This window comes from Ictidomys tridecemlineatus, chromosome 8 (genome assembly GCF_052094955.1).
Source record: "Ictidomys tridecemlineatus isolate mIctTri1 chromosome 8, mIctTri1.hap1, whole genome shotgun sequence".
Classification (NCBI taxonomy): domain Eukaryota; kingdom Metazoa; phylum Chordata; class Mammalia; order Rodentia; family Sciuridae; genus Ictidomys; species Ictidomys tridecemlineatus.
Genome location: NC_135484.1, coordinates 137,338,478 through 137,353,590, shown reverse-complemented (window position 1 = coordinate 137,353,590; position 15,113 = coordinate 137,338,478). Strand labels below are relative to the sequence as shown.

General features: G+C 48.2%; 1 long non-coding RNA gene across 1 annotated transcript in view; it reads left to right on the top strand.

Moving 5' to 3' along the window:
* The first annotated feature begins 608 nt into the window (after window positions 1-608).
* Window positions 609-15,113, top strand: part of LOC144366329 (uncharacterized) — a 36,580-nt gene continuing 22,075 nt past the window's right edge. Inside the window, exon 1 of the long non-coding RNA XR_013425358.1 lies at window positions 609-1,526. This is a non-coding gene — a long non-coding RNA (uncharacterized LOC144366329). The remainder of the gene's footprint in view (window positions 1,527-15,113) is intronic.

Sequence of the window (15,113 nt, the reverse complement as noted above, 5' to 3'; positions counted from 1 at the left end):
GCATTTGCCTAGAAGGGGGCGGCTACTGGACTGATTGGGCACCCCTCAGTGCTTTATGTCCCCATGGTCACCCATGTCCTTCTCTTGGGTTTATGGGGTTCCTGAGATTTGGTAAGAAGCTGTCAGACAAGCTTTGTCTGGGGGCACAGAGAGGCGCCCCCTCATTGCCAGTTCGGCTGCTGCACAGAACATCCCGAGGACCCTGCAGGCAAGGTGCTGGCTCGGTCCCTGTGGGCAGCAGACAGTGAACACTGTGATCAGTAAAAAGTGAGGCAGCAACCCAGCCCCCCGCCTGTCCCCTGAGCCTTGCTGATCCCCGTAGGGCTCCTAGCTGGTGGTGGTGACAGTGCTCCCCATGAAGCGAAGCCGTCAGAGGATGCTGAACTTGGCCTTGGCTCCTCCGTGGCCCCCACGCTGGCTCTTTTCAGAAGCCCTTCATCCCCCAGGGAGCTTCGCGCCGGTCTCTCCCTGCAGACCCAGCAACCTCTGTGTTCGTCCCTGTGCCCCTGGCTGCTTCTGATTCTGGAAAAAATCCCACTCTCCCCAAATTCCGCCGCTCACCACGTTGTACTTACCCCAGTGCCAGGGACTTTCCACCAGGGCTTTTGGAAATCAAAGCCAGAAGAGAGAGTCACATGCTGTTTTTCACTTTCTGCTCCATCTCATTCCTTCCCTGGGGCCAGGAGCCCAGGGAGTGGGGCTGATGAGGAAGGACAAAGGGAGGAGAAGGGGCCATGGTGTCGGCTGCGATTTCACACTTGTTAACCTGACACTTAAACCAACTACTACTGCGTGGCGATGCCGGGCCCTTCCCACGCCCTGCCTTCTCTCATTTCCTCGGCCATTCTTCAGTGACTCTTTTAAGACATCTTTATGTTCTAAGTGAAATGCACGAAGCCCCTGGGAATCACGGAGGTGACATCCTGGGAGGGAACGTTACTCCCTGCTTTTTTACAGGTAGGAATTCGGGGTGTAGAGAAAGAGGGCTTCATGGGATTAAACGGGGGGGGGTCCAAACGCCACACCCCTGGCCCCCAGCCTGCTGCTTCCTGAGGCAGGAAGACCAGAGTGGACTGAGTTCCTTTGGAGGGGCCAGTCAAGAGCAGAGCCTGAGCAGACAGAGGAAGGTCGAGCCACGATGAACGAGATACCTGTACCTGCCGCAGGTGGGTGATGACAGGAGATGTCTAAGGCCTGGCCGGGCTCTGACAGTCAGGGGTTTCTACTGACCTCGGGCAGATGGACTGGGAGTCAGCAGGACGGAAGGGAAGGAGACGGGGAAACTGGGTTAATTCGAGGGCAGTGGTGTGGACATTATCAGGCAGCTTCAGAAGGGTTCCCTCGGCAGACTCCTATTTGGGTCAGACCCTGCCCAGGAGGGACAGCAGGAGACGATGCATTCCCCAGGCCTGGAGCTGACCACTCTCATATACTGAGATTCTCCGCCTCAGGAGTTTGGAGAGAGAAGGATGCGGACGCTCTCCTCCAGGATTCTGATGAGAGGGACCTGGGGGCTCTGGACAGAGGTGAGTCCATAAAGAAAAGGCGAGGCGCCCCATCAGGTGTGTGTGTTTGCAGTGTTTCAGGAAACCCAGAGGAGGGGAAGCGAACTCAGCCTAGAAATGGCAACACAAAGTCTGGCCCCAGCCCAGCAGAGCAGGAAGGGAGGGCAGGAGACAGAAGGGGCAGGTGTACGGGCTCCGGGGAGGGAGCCGAGAGCCGCAGGATTGGTGGATGGGAGTCAGTTCAACCTGCAGGTACTGCCACCTGGGCCGCTGCACACATCCTCACTTGCTATAGTGAACCATGTGACCCGGGGCCCTGTCCCCACCCCAGGAGCCTGGCTTTCTTGCATCTGCTATTCTGACTGTTATTTCCCTATGGGCTCCCAGCCTCCTCACCCCCCATCACTCCCTGGCACTGATCTTCACCCTTCCGAGCTGACTGTGAGCACATTTGCCCTCCTTGGCGGCTCTTTAACCCTTTGCCAACCACAGCCTCTAGAACGCAGACCCAGAACCCAGGTCTGTGGGATCGGCAAAGCCAGATTCTAGCCTGGGGTCTGCTGTTTTCAAATAGGTCTCCCAAGAGCCCTGCCGTTCCAAGAAGGGACCATAAAAGGGAGGGCACCCACGACATGGGCGTGGTCTGGGTCCCGTGCCCCCACCCCTCTTAATCCCGAGAGCTTCATTTGCATCCGTTTCACGCTCAGTTCTAGGACTGCATGCGAGATGCTGTTGGAAGATCAACAGAGCCTTCTGCTAAAGGAAATAGCAGCTTGAGTCGGCACAGGAGGCAGGAACCACTTCAGAGCTGAGGAGCCTCTCCATGCCTTGGCTTATTCATCTCTAAAAGGGGACAAGAGTAGAACTTGACTCTTGGGAAGTGTGAGGGCTGGATGAGGTACCGTAGGCTGCCCTGAAGGAGGCCTGGCACCAGCAAGAGCAGAAAGAAGGTGGTGGTCCTGGTTTCCAGGTGCTGGGGCTCGCTCGGCCCAGCACAGGGAATGTCAGGATTGAACCCACGTTTAATAGTTGCTCTCTGCTAGTGTATTGGAGAAAGGATCGGGGCAAGAGTGCTAAGGCTAAACACAGAGAAATTGTCAGAGAAAGTTATTATATCCTTCTATGTGCAAGAGGACCATAAGGCGAAGCAGCTGGAATCAGAAAAGCTGAAACTATTAAGGAGATTTAGAAGGACTTGGTGACCAGATGGCTGTGGGGAAGCCTCCGAGGAGGGTTGGGGACTCTGGCACCCTGTTTCAGGTGAGCAAAGCCTTAAGTGTCTTGGGAGAGAAGGTGTCTGTGGGATGCCTAAGGGTCACAAGGTGTCTGCTACTGCTGGGTGCAGGTGGCCAGTGAGGGACTGTGGACATGCAGATGTGGAGGCAGGAGAGGGGACCACAGATGTAGGTTTAGGGGTTTGTAATTGATGATAAGGAAGAGAATAAGCTCACTAAAGGAAAGGGTGGAGCTGGACATGGTAGTGCACTCCTGTAGTCCCAGCAACTCAGGAGGCTGAGACAGGAGGATCTCGAGTTCAAAGCCAGCCTCAGCAAAAGCAAGGCGCTAAGCAACTCCATGAGACCTTGTCTCTAATAAGAATGCAAAGAGGTGGGCAAGGACCGAGTCCTGCAGAATGCCAAGGAGGAGCCAGGAATCTAGAAGCTTCACAGCTGCTGGCAGCCTCAGGTCACCCCTGTAATGGCCGCTGCTCGTGGGCTGGCCATGTTCACAGCAGCCAGCGGCCTGAGGGCACAGGCACAGGTGACACGGGCCGACTCTTGCTAGGGCAACTCCTCAGGTGGAGCCCTCACGGAACGGGGCTCCCTCAGCCTCCCGGAGTCCAACAGCTGGCGCGGGAGAGTCCCTCCTGGCGAGCCATCTGTGACACAGTGCCTGAGCACAGCCAGAAGGAGGTCTGCAGGGAAGGTGGAGATGTTAAATTAAGTAGGTGGCAGACAGTATTTGACGACACTCCATCTAAGTGACAGTTAGCACACAGCCCAGGTGGGATGAGCAGGTGGCCAGGGGAGAATTCAGGTCAGGGGCCCGGGTTTCTGTCTCAGAGTGAGCAGGAGGGAGAGAGCCGACCCCGGCCAGTCCTGTGGCTACCCCCTTCATGGCGGAGTGTGGTTGTCCTGGTGCTAGGGACTTGGAGGGTGTGCGGCCAATGTTCCCAGAACTGGGCTGAATGGAGACGATGGGGAAAAACATAAAACTTCTCTTGCTTCCGTTCCCAAGATCTGCCATGTGAAAGGTTCTTCTGTTTTTAAATAATTTTTTTTTCTTGCCTGAGAAATTTGAGTGACGGTTGCCTCAACTCTTGGAAATCTTTCTCACGTCAGTGCCACGCTTTGGACTTGCTTTTAAATAAGAAGAATTCATGGAAAGAAATCCTCTGAAAATGTAATGATGGGGCACATCAAGGTCATTGTCAAGGTCCATTTTCCTGGTCCACCCTAGGGAGAGCGAGGAACAGACGCAGGAAGAGTGAGCGGTGTGTGTCCTGAGCTCTCGTGCTTGGGGAGGACGTACTGGCAGAAACTCTTGGGTTCTTTGCAGCATGAGATGGGCCTGCCTGATGCCCGGGCAGTGTCTCTACCAGAGTGTCCCTGGGCTGCTTCTTACCGGACTGTTTAGAGAAATTACTATCCACACGACTCTGTCATCCGAGAGAATAGCATTGCTCCTCTTCTCCGCATGTTTGCAGAAGGAAGAACAATTGGGGGTGGATTTCTTGACACTTCAACGCAACCATTTTATGGCTCAAACGTAGGGGAGGATTTCACCTTAGAAAATCTAACACTGCACATGAGATGCAAGCAATGTGGTGAATATGAGGGTTTATTCACTGATTTGTTCAGTGTTTACGGAACACCTGGCATGCCTCAGGCGTCAGAACACAGTGGTGAGCAAGGTAAGGTGTCTAGAGCTAGACAGGCCAAATGCACACAGGCATATACCTGTAGCACATGTGTTCAGCAAGCACAGGGTAGAGGTGACACTCGGGTCTGTGGACAGAATGTGAGCCCCATGAGGACAGGATGTTGGGGATATTTCCTCTTGGAACGCAACACCGTTCTAAACACATCCATTTCATTTTTCCAATGGCTCTATAAGGTATTATTAACTATTATTATCCCACCCTAATACTTGATAAAATGAGCCTCAGAAGCTAAATGACTTGCCCCAAGTCACACAGACCACAAGTGGGGAATCCAAGGATTTGAACCCAGTTTGATACTCGAGCCGCACCTCACCACAAATGCTCGCTAGTATATTCCAAAGAAGCCATTTGGAATGTTTAGCCTGTGGAGGAGTACCGTCCACGGACGGGGCAGTGTCTTCATGAAGATTGTCTTAAAGACATGACCCTGCTACCACCTTACTTTGGAGGTAGGGTTGGTCGGTCTATTTATTTATTTATTTATTTATTTATTTATTTATTTATTTATTTATTTATTTATTTTTGAGACCTCCTTTATGCTTGCTGTGTGCAATTCTGGTTGGATTGCCAATAAAGGTGCACTCCTCTCTCTAAGACAGGTGGTATGAGAACTGAGCTGGGCCCTTCGACCTCGTCTATGCAAATCCTAGTGGTGAGCAGAATGAGTGATGGTAAGAGAGAGCGGGATTGGATCTGACCATCTGGTGGGTCCCAGGTGTTTAGCTCCTCAGAGCTCCAAGCTTCCTTTCTTGTAGCAAGCACGTAGCTTGCGCCGAGAGTCGGTCCACAGAGTTTGTGATTGCTGCTGACAAGCCCAGAATTCCGAATGATTCTCTTCAGGAAAAGCAAGCTTTTCCATGTGGCTCCGGAAGGTCCAACTCAGATCTATGAGCTTTGCCTTGCTGGGAGGATGATTTGGGTTCAGCAACGGGGGAAGGGAACCCACCTGCAAATCCGAGAGGGCTGAACATGGAATAGCACCTTGGGGAAGCAATGAGACACCTGCTACTGGAGGTGCTCAAGCAAAAATTGGTGCAGAAGAAGAGATTCACCCACTGGGGGGTGAACTTGACTTAAATGCCCTCAGCAGTCTGTGGCTGAAATGAGTCTGTCATTCTGTAGGTGTTTTATGGACCATCCACCTTTGAACTGTCAGCACGTCACAGTGATGACATTGAACATTTATCAAGGGCTACGGGCATTTTTAAAAGTGTTTTACATCCGCCAAACAATTGTAACTGCTTGTAGTTTGGATCTTGAATGTCCCTAAAGACCCGTGTATTAAAGGCTTGGTCCTAGTCCATGGTGCTATTGAGAAGTGGTGGGGACGGGTCTGTTTATTGCCAGGCATAACTTAACCAAGATAGCATCCAAGACCACTTCGTACACCAGGACATCAGCATATTACTTCATCTAGATGGGCATCACACATGATGAGCTCTGGGTGGAAAAATGTGTGATCGGTATGAACTGGTAACCCTTACCTGGAGGTGGGGTATTAGGCAGTGGGTAGGGGAGAATAAGGTTAGGGCAGGGTGAACTGGAGCCTGCCTTAACCAGACCCTGAGTACAAATTGTACACGTCTTCCCAATTCCATGTCCAGTGACCTCCTGCTGGTAGCTGGAAATAGGACATCGCAGAAGAACATTTAACATCCAAAGAAAATTGACAAACCCTACAAATAGTCATACATTTGAAAAAAAAATATTTTTCTCAACTTGTGGCAGATCAGGCTACAGTGTAGACACAATAGCTGTGTCATATGTTGATCTGAGTACGTGGCATCCAAGGCTCCTTTTTCAAGTCCTCCTTGAGCTGTTCTCAGGGGAGAGAGTGACTCTCTTGTCCCCTGAAGAGTCACTTCACCCAACAAGGGACAGGTGGCATGCTGCCCAGCAAGGCACAAAGCACAGTGCAAATGCCCAACTCATCTCAGCTAACCTTGAAGGAGGCCTTCTCCAGAGATGGATCTTTTCATAGCCACAAAGGGCCACACGGTGCAACCAGACTGGTCCCTGGACCATGACTCAGGAGCTTCAGGTTCCAATTGTGGAACTCCTGTTAATGCGTTCCGTGACCTTAAGCAAGTCAACAACTCACTATGGGTCAGTTTTCACTCCAGCGAAGCAGAGATATCAACACTCACTGAATGTAACAGAGAGTTTAGAGAATAAGGGGCATTGCATTAAACAGTCTGCTTATGTGAGGTCACCTATCAGAGCCAAATTTGGAAGTCCACCAGCTGATTATCAGAAGTTACTTGGTGGTTTGTGTCCTGCATAAGGAAAGGCGTGGTGCAATCAGGAATGGAAGGGGATGAGGAGGAACTTATAAGAAAGAGGGTGAAAAGATGTCATAAGTTGATGGTTAACTTCTGTGTCGGCTTGACTAGTCTGAAGGATATCCAGAGAGCTAGTAAAGCATGATTTCTGGGTGTGTTTGTGAGGGTATTCTGGGAGTGATTGGAATTTGAATCAGTAGACTAAGTAAGACCACCCTCACCATTGTGGGTGGGCAGCATCCAATCTGTTGAGGTACAAGTTAGAATCAAGACAGGGGAAGAGTGATTTTATTGCCTGATTGGGCTGGAACATCCATCTCCTTCTGCTTTAGATAGAGGTGCCTCTGTTTCTCAGGCCTTAGGACTTGGGCTAGATGACACCAGCAGCTTTCCTGGTTCCCTGGCTTGCAGATGCAGATCATGGAACTTTCTGGCCTCTATAATCATGTGAGCCAATTCCAATAATATACTCCCTGTTTTAGACCTGCATCCATCTACCTACCTATCAACTATCTCCGTTTGTCTCTTGACCTCCCAGTTGGTTCTGTTTCACTGGAGAACCCTAACACTTACCTAACTGTAAGAGGCTGATGGCACAGGTGCCTAGAATTTGGACTGACGGAGCTCATTCTGACTGCTCCATACAATAGCGACTAATTCATTTCCTTGGATTCCTTGACCAAAGAACGTTATCTGCTTGGTGTGGGTAACGTGTACCGTTGCACCACAAGGATTATGCTAGTCAAGGGCCTGTTTGTGCTCACAGGCATCTCTTCTTCCTCTGCTCCTTACAGACAGAACTACATTTCCATGCATCTGGGTAGGTTTGGCCAATGAGAATAAGTGAGAGAAGAGAGGGTGAGAGGAGGGAGACCCAGAGTATTCGCCTGGTAGATTTTTTTTTCTAAACAGCTGCATCTTTTTTTGTGTGTGGTATCCCCCACTGAACTTTCAGACTCTGGCAACCACATTTTCTCCCATTGCTCCCCAAGTTCTAGGAGTAGCAGCTGCTTGCTTTGTCTCTAACCTGTCCCCTGTTTGCTTTCCAGCTCTTCCATTCCTCTGTCATAAATTCCCTGAATTAAATCCCCTCAGTTTGAAAGACCTAGAATGTTCTCATTTCCTGACTGGGAAAGAATAAGGAAGAAGGGAACAGCTCAATGCTACTAGAGGCAACAGCTTCGGTCAGCCCTTGCACACTGCTTTGCACACAGCAGGGACCCAGTGAACGCTTATCCAATGGACCAGGGGCAAGTGGCCTAGGTTGCGGTTTCTAACTCACATGAGGCTCAGTCACTGTGTGTTTTTCAACCCTACAACCAGATTGCCTTTACTTATTCTTTTCATTATGTGAAAAATAAAAATAAAAATAAAAACAAAAACAACAGGATGTTCACGTCTTTGAGGAGAACGTCCTCGTATTTTTCAAATTTCAACCCGTCTGGATGCTGTTGGCAGTATAACACGGGCCATTTAAGCATCACACAAGCATCTCAGGGCACAACCAGGAAAAGGCTTGGACCGGGAAGGTAGAGGGATCATCGAAGCCCAAGGAACCCGAAGGAAAAGGCTAAATCATTTCTTCTAGGGAGTCTTGGTGAAATTCTTCTTCCCTCTTCCTCTTGTTGATGCTCCTGCTCCTGGAGGCTGAGATCCTGTCCACCTGTACCACCTCAGTGGTTTCCCTTCCCCTTTGGCTTTCAGATGGTGTGCTCAGGGGGCAGATCCAGACGGAGATTGAAATGAGGGAGGACAAGTGAGGGTGGGGTAGCTGGAGACTGCTCAGACCAGCTTGTGACAGCTGATGGTGCACATCGGTTGTCAATTCGGCATCTAGTGACCTCATCTTGGTAGCTTTAAATAGGTCATGGGAAGACTATTTACACCAAAAGAATGCTACAATTTTTTTTTCCAGAGATTCAGCTCTGGGCCATTGACCAATACCTACTGCTGTGTTGGGACTTCTACACTCTTAGCTTCCTGCTTATGGAACCAACAGCTTCAGGTGGACCTTAACCAAAGGTCACTTTTCTTCTCTAAATAGACATATCTACATTTTTCTCCTTATGGAACTAATGCTGTTTCTTGTGGTTTCCCAGTTGTCCCCTGACTTTCTGAGTAGCCTCTTTGTGGGAGAACTCTTGGATTGTCACCCTCTGAGTGGGCCATTGGTTTCCTGCAGGGACCGTGGCTGATACAGTGAGGACCAGATGAGTCATAACAAAGGGAGGAGTTGGCACCTGAGTAGGAGGTATGACAGGTAATCAGGATTCTGTTGATAGTTCTAGAATCTGAATCTACTACGTCAACAGAGCTGGAAGAAATCAGTAGCCTGAAAGAATATCTAAATTTTCCATCTCAAAAACAACATTGATATCTTTGCCCACTAGTATCTCCTCCCTTACAAATCCTCTAAGCCCAGAACATGAAAAGACGACTTTGGTACCCCTCCCAGTCCTCTGCAGATCCTGGGGAAGAGTCCTCATGGGATGCCGTCCATGGTCTCTTGTTTGGGCTGCTCATTCAAAATGTGAAAATTCCAAATTAATGACTTTCTATCTTCACTGTATATTACAGTCATCCTGAAGCTATAAAAATCTGATACTCAGCCCCCCACCCAGGTCAACTAAATCAGACGCCAATACAATCTAACCGTGTGGACTTGAGAAATAGTCTCCCTGAGCAACTTTGCTCATCAGAAAGCTGGGAAACCATTCCTATCATACAGGACTGCTGAGAAGATGGCGTGAATAATTCACAGTACATCAGTCCCCCTCTCAGCAGGAGGACCCTGTCTACGCCCCCCAGGGGATGCTTGAAGCTGGAGGTATTACCGAATCCTATCTACCCTCTGTTGTTTTCCACATATTACATTCCGATGACAGACCCTCCTTTTCACTTAGAGGAAACACTTGTGGCTTCTTTCCGGTGCATCTGAACTGCCAGTATCTCCGCTGTTGTGCTCTGGGGCCATTATGAAGTACAATAGGTGTTCCTTGAATACAGGTGTTACTTGGATCATTGAGATAGCTAGTAAGTGACAACTGAGCAGGTAGCCTATACAGTGTGGATACACAGGACAAAGTCACGTTTCATGTCCAGGGCAGGGTGGACCCGGATGACACAAGATTTCATCATGCTACTCAGAAAAGTGCCCCATTTAAAACGGATGGATGGTTTATCTCTGTGAATTTCCATTTAAAATGGAACAAGAAAGTGAAACCTTGGTACCATGTGCATCCGAATATGTATTCATCATTCTGCCGCCTCCATACCTCCCTGCCCCTAGCAGCCCCTGTGCTATCCAGAGGACAGAAAGTGCAAAGCAGGTTGCTGGCAGGTCTAGATCAATGGCTTCTAAGAGCCGTACATGGACCAGCACATCACCTGGGAACTTGTTAGAAACACAAAATCCTCCAACCCTACCTCACCCTTACAGATTCAGAAATTCCAGAGAAGGCTCAACAGATGATGTTTTGACAGAATTTCCAGATGATTCTGAGGATGCATGCTAAGTTTCAGACTCCTTGGTCTAGACATTCTTCTCTTTATGTGTTGGTGACTTCTGAAATGGCCAGCTGACCTGTTCTTCTCTCTTTGGCTTAGGTTGGTCTATTTGGCTGACTTTATTCTGAACTTCAGGAGCACCCCAGGCTCTATACGGCTATCCATAGAGTTCAGAGCCGCTCTTGCTACCAGCATCTTCCACCAGCTCCACAAGAGTTACTTGGCTTTTCTGAGCACAGGTTAGGAACCCAAGGTTCATTGTTCATACGAACGCAGAAATGGAGTCGTGTCTTGCAATAGACCCAGAGCCATGGTTTTGGGGAAAAAAAAATACTTTCCTATTTTGCTTTTAAAATGACTACAGTACTATGTTTGCAGATTATGACTCTTTGTTGATTCTCTTTCCTTCTCAGATGAAAACTCTTGAGATAAAAATGTTTTATCTTGGAAGATAAAGACATGGAAGGTATTTTTTTTTCCTTTTAAGGTCTGTGGCTATCTGACACACATGGTTGTCTGAGTGCATATTGTCTGGGATGGGTAGGCACCAGGACTGGAGGAGAGAGGATTAAGCTCTTTGTGATAAATGTATCCTCCCACCTCACAATTCTGTGAAAATGTCGGGTTTGGAAGTTTTGATCCGAGAGAGGTTAGAGCAGCCACGTGCAGCTCTGGTTTCCCAGCCCAGGATGCTGGAGTTCATCCGTGTGCTCATTTTCCAAGCATTGGGGAAAAGGACCTCTCTCTGCTGCTACCAGTGTCCCTGCAGAAAATGCCGGACAAGACAGAGGCTCCCCCTTGCTTTGGTGGGTATAAGACGAGCACGCTCTTGAACTTTCATGAACCCCAACAGGAGAATCAGCCTTCTGTTTAATTCGATGTGGGCATTGGGAAAATGCAAATGTTGGCTTTGGAGTTAAACTGATTAGAGTCTTGACAGGAATCCAGCCTCCTTGGCTTGCAGGCGCTCCACCTTATTAAATGTGCCTTGCTGTCTATCTCCGTGAGTTTTATTGATGGTCCACATGGACATGAAAAGACTCCAGCATCGGAAGGACCATCCTTCATGCGGCGGCTGCAGATTGACTCAAACTCTCACCTACCAAGCACGGAATCAGTCACTCAGTGCCTTCCCTCATGGCATCTCCCGGGGGCAAACTTGGGAGACGCAGCAGTAACCATAGGTTATCCAAGTGAATGAAATGCTCCACCGAACGAGCGGCCGACAGTGCAGATGTTTCCCTCTGCCAAGCAACCTGGGTGATCTCAGCTGTGGCCCGTGGTTCAGCCACGAGCTGTCTCTGATAGGTGCATTTTAAGCTCCAAGGTGATCGATGGCGATGGTGTCCACATGGAATTGGACGGCCCTGAAGCAGAAGAGCGGATGATGGAGACTCATTACCTGAGAAAAAGTGCTGTGTCTTCCAGGAAGAGGAAAAAAAGAGTCCATCAGCAGCTTTCTCAGGCTCTTTAAGAATCACACCGCAGCCCCAGGGAACAGACGAGCCCATTCCAAACTGATCCTTCAGTGCCTGACGCACCAGTTCACCCTTCAAGCCTTTACCCACGAAGATCCTTCACACGGTATCATTTTCTCTAAATGTTTCTACATCTTCAATATATAAATCTTCCCAGAGACAGAGCTGCGTGTCATTCATCATATCGTTAAGATGATGATGATGATGATTATGGGGTAAATTAAGGACCCTAATCATAAACCTTAGATATTTACACATCACTGCTTTATAGCTCGGGAAAATTCTCCTCAAACCCTATCTGAATGCCTTTTAAAAAGTAATGTTCTGGTACAAACCGGGGTTTTGGGAGCACTGAGAGCCCTTGGGGTCACAAGAGAGGCTTCTAGGGCGCTTGTTGCTATGGGGACGGGCAAAGCCAACTTCTCTTCCTCCTGTAGACTTACCACAGTCACGCACCGCCATGCACCGGCTTCACGACAGGATGAGTTCTGAGAAATGTGCTGTTAGGCGATTTTGTCATTGTGTGAATGTCACGGAGTGTACTTACACAAACGCAGACGGCCCAGGTCAGTCGCTCAGGACGACCTTTGGATGCGGTCAGGAGGGGCAGTAAACACAAGATGTGCAGAGGCTGCTACCAGGGTCACAGGCATGTCGCTTTACTGTACACATTTTTTTTTTTTAAGAACAGAAGGAGTACGCTCTTAAAAAATAATCAAAAGTCTAGTATAATAATACATAAACCAGGAACATAGTCGCGTATAAACATCATCAAGTCTTGCATGCTGTGCGTAATCGTGTGGGCTATACTTTCATACAACTGGCAGGTTATGCGACTGGTTGATGTGTTCACACCTGCATCACCACAAAGATGGGAGTTGGGCATTGAGTTCCGCAATTCCAGGGTGGTAGGAATTTCTTAGCTCCATTATAATCTTATGGGACTCCCATCGTGTAGGTGGTCTGTTGTTGACCCAAACATCATCACATGGCATCTGACTGTGATTTGGTCAGGGGTAACAGGTGGCAGTGGTGATCTTCTCCACCAAGATAGGATAGAAAAGGTACAGATGAGGAGGTGATTGGGGCGTGGAGGAGCCTTCCTGTAATGGATGAAGACAACCAAGAGGAATCACCGTTGGGTAGAAAAGACCAACGGGGTTAAGCTTCTTATTTACTGCCTTTGTGGGAAAAGCTAAGGCAGAGGCTATGATTTTAGCTGTGCCCTACCCTGGAAGCTTCTTCCTACTGGGGAGACTAGAGACTGAGTTAAGTGGCAAGAGACCCAAACACCACTAGTGGAAGAGACCAGACCAGGGCCATCTGGCTTCTCTAAGGCAGTTATCAAAATGGTGGTGGGGCCTCCAGATACCTGTCCACGCACTGGGATTTCACAAGGAGAAAAATCTACAAAACTATGTTCTGATTATGAGTTATGAAGAGGAGTAAGATAAAAACATAAATCATAATATTGAAAGGCTAGTGAGAAAAGTATCTAACGGTACTTGCCTGTGCATTTTACTAAATTCTTGCTGTCCGCATGGATCTTTTGTAGTACAGGGTTCTTTAGAAACACTCGATAGTAGGAAGATGATGTTGAATTAGGTTTTCTTTGCTGTGACTAAAGACCTGCCCAGGACAACTTAGTAGAGGAAAAGTTGATTTTGGCTCATGGTTTCAGAGGTTCCGTCCTCGGCTGGCTGACTCCATAGCTCTGAGCCCAGGGTGAGGCAGAAAACATGGCAGAAAGGTATGTTGGTGGAAAGCTGCTCGGTTCACGTCAGGCAGGAGGCAGGAAGAGTTCCATTCACCAGAGACAAAATATAAACCCAAGTCACGTTCCCAGTAGCTCACATTCTCCAACCACCCTTTCTGCCTTCAGTCACCACCCAGTTAATCCATTCAAGTGGATTAATTCACCGATTAGGCCACAGTTCTCGTGATCTAATCATTTCACCTCTAAGGATTCTTGCATTGTCTCACATACGAACTTTTGAGGACACCAGATATCCAAAGAGAATATAACAAATTATATTATAACAAAGAGAAGAGAACTTTAGCAAATATTCTTTTTAAAAATTTTTATTGGTGTATTATGATGATGCATAGTAGCGGGATCCACTGCAGCATATTGATACATGCACATAACAATCTGGTCAATTCCATTCCCCAGGACCTCTCTTTTCCCTCCCCCTCCCTCCACCTGGTCCCCTTCCTCTAGTCTACTGGAGTATTTTTATTAGTTAATCTTGGTCCCCAACACTGATCCCTTCACTGCCTCAGTGTGGTCAGCCCTCTCTCCCAACCCTCCTTTGGGTGCTAAGAGTTTGGCTGCTAATTGTTCTTGGCTCATAGGTGGCTTACGCTTGCACAGGCAAAGGAGGTCAGCCCATCCCATGACTGTCTGGCTGACAGGAGGGTACAAAAGGGCACCCCTTTTCTCTAACTGGAAGATAAGTGGGATGAGGTTTGTGCTACAGAGCTTCTGACTGTGGACTAGAGTAACGTCCCTACTGGGTTCCTCCCTCCCTGTTCAGAGTCCCTTACACCCTTAGAGCTCCTCCTGGGGAACAAACCCACCATATATAAAATGTACCCAGTCCTTGCCCCAGGCCTGTGTCCAGGGACCCTGACCTGAGAGGATAACCTCAGAGCAAATCGATCTCTGTGATCCCAGGCCCATAGGAAGGCCTAGTCATATAATCCGTCATGAGAAATGCATGACCTTTGAGCCCTAACTTTGCAATCAGAGCCCCATAAAATGATAACACTGTCATTTACATTTTGAAAACCTGAAATATTAAGTCACCCATGAGAAGCAACCAAAGGAGTCAAATTTCATCATTCCCTAAATATTTTTAAATAAATCGTTTCTACACGGCACAGCCATAGACAAATTTGAATGATCTGTAGTTAAGACTAGATAATTTTGGTAGTGGTGGTAGGGCATATTCAACTCCTTCTTCTTTTTTTTCAATGTTGCTATAAACACCATTTAGAACTTGTTTTGATTTTATGAAATCATTGAGACCCACTGCAAGTCATAATATCAGAGCACTAAAATCAAACTATCAAATTTATCATGTGAAAACTGAAATCTAAAGGGTCATCAAACCACAGGGAAAAACAAAAAAAATTAATGCCGACAATTTGCATAGCTGCCAAATTGGAAAGCAAGAAATGTGATGGTCGATTTTATGTGTTAACTTGACTGAGCTAAGGGATACCCAGGGAGCTGGTAAGGCTTTATTTCTCAGTGCGTCTGTGAGGGTGTTCTGGAAGGGATTAGCATCTGCCTCAGTAGACTGACCAGAAAGACCCATCCTCACCAGTGTGAGTTGACATCATGCAATCCACCAAGGGCCCAAATAGGACAAAAAGGGGGAGGAAGGACAAA